Genomic DNA, 2,213 nt, shown 5'->3' with positions numbered 1-2,213 from the left:
ATGTTGGTGCCAATGCAATGGGACCTCCCAATTTTGGATGCAGTGAAGAAGAAAACTTTATTTAGTGCCACAGCTTAACAGTAATACAGTATAGCTGTGAAAACAACACTGCTATGAAACAGCTCAATACAGAGTGAGGCAAAAGTATGTTTACAGTTGTTTGTAGGGGAAATAATGCAGTAAATTATAAACAAAATACAAGAATAAACTGGCTTTTTTGCAAAGGGTTCGCTGCCATAACACAGATGTTGTGAAAACCACCACTAAATTAAACCCAAAATAGGAAAGGAAAAGACTCATATGAACATCTTCATCATTGGACAGGTGTAGATTCTAGAAAGTCTACCACTACTGGCTATCTGATCTATAAATCAGAGTGGGATTTACAAAAAAACCATTGAAAAATTTGAGAAAGAGGCTGCGGAGATGGGGAAGGACTCCTTCAAGTATGCCTGGGTCTTGAATAAACTGAAAGCTGAATATCACCATTGATATCTCCCCATGGAAATTCAAGACCAGCCAGTATTATGTGACCATCATTGATGCCCCAGGACACAGAGACTTCATCAAAAACATGATTACAGGCATATACCAGGCGGACTGTGCTGTCCTGATTGTTGCTGCTGGTGTCTCCAAGAATGGGCAGACCCAGAAGCATGCCCTTCTGGTTTACACACTGGGTGTGAAACTGATTGTTGGTGTTAACAAAATGGATTCTACTGAGCCACCCTACAGCCAGAAAAGCTACGAGAAAATTGTTAAAGATGTCAGCACCTACATTAAGAAAATTGGCTACAATCTTGACACGGTACCATTTGTGCCAATTTCTGGAGCCAAGTGCTAATATGCCTTGGTTCAAGGGATGGAAAGTCACCCGTAAAGATGGCAATGCCAGTGGAACCACACTGCTTGAAGATCTAGATAGCATCCTGCCACCAACTCGTCCAACTGACAAGCCCCTGAATCTGCCCCTCCAGGATGTCTATAAAACTGGTGATATGCCTACTGTCCCTGTGGGCCTAGTGGAGACTGGTGTTCTCAAACCAGCATGGTGGTTACCTTTGCTCTAGTCAACGTTACAACTGAAGTGAAGCCTATTGAAATTCACCATGAAGCTTTGCATGAAGCTCTTCCTGGGACAGTGTCAAGAACATGTCTGTCAAAGATGCTTGTCATGGCAGTGTGGCTGGTGACAGCAAAAATGACCCACCAATGGAAGCAGCTGGCTTCATAGCTCAGGTGATTATCCTGAACCATCCAGGCCAAATCAGTGCTGGCTATCCACCTGTGCTGGATTGTCACACCGCTCATATAGCTTGCAAATTTGTTGAGCTGAAAGAGAAGATTGGTTGTCGTTCTGGGAAAAAGCTGGAAGATGGCCCCAGGTTTTTGAAATCTGGTGATGCTGCCATCATCTATATATATGGCTCCTAGCAAGCCCATGTGTGTTGAGAGCTTCTCTGACTACCCTCCTTTGGGCTGTTCTGCTGTTCGTGACATGAGACAGTTGCTGTGGGTGTCATCAAAGCCGTGGACAAGAAGGCAACTGGAGCTGGCAAAGTCACCAAGTCTGCCCAGAAAGCTCAGAAGGCTAAATGAATATTATCCCCAATACCTGCCACCCCAGTCTTAATCAGTGGTGGAAGAACGGCCTCAGAAATGTTTGTCTCAATTGGCATTTAAGTTTAATAGTAAAAGGCTGGTTATTGATTACAATGCATCATAAAACCTTCAGAAGGAAAAGAAAATGTTTTGTGGACCATTTGTGTTTTTTTGTGTGTGTGTGGGGGGGCAGTTTTTAAGGTGTTAGTTTTTAAAATCAGTACCTTTTAATGCAGTGGTTCTCAACCTTGGCTGCACATTAGAATCACCTGGGAATCTTTTTAAAATCCTGATTTCTGGGCCTCACCCTCCAGAAATTCTGTTTCTTTGTTATGGGGTGGGGCCACAACATTAGTAACAAAGAAACAGAATTTCCGGAGGATGAGGCCCAGAAATCAGGATTTTAAAAAGATTCCCAGGTGATTCTAATGTGCAGCCAAGGTTGAGAACCACCGTCTTATAAGAACTCTTGTGATTATATTGGTCCCACCTGGATAATCCAGGATACTCTCCCCATCTGAAGATCCTCAACTTAACTACACCTGCAAAGCCTCTTTTGCCACATCCTATGTAATCCTATATAATAAAAGGCTAATATGCAAATTGTCCCC

At 43.0% G+C, this 2,213-nt stretch overlaps 1 pseudogene; it reads left to right on the top strand.

The window, feature by feature from the left end:
• LOC102239237 lies at nucleotides 1-1,748 on the top strand (annotated as a pseudogene).
• The last annotated feature ends 465 nt before the right edge of the window (nucleotides 1,749-2,213 follow it).

The sequence above is a fragment of the Myotis brandtii genome, unplaced genomic scaffold, assembly GCF_000412655.1.
Source record: "Myotis brandtii unplaced genomic scaffold, ASM41265v1 scaffold49, whole genome shotgun sequence".
NCBI lineage: Eukaryota > Metazoa > Chordata > Mammalia > Chiroptera > Vespertilionidae > Myotis > Myotis brandtii.
This window is presented reverse-complemented; position numbering and strand designations above follow the sequence as displayed.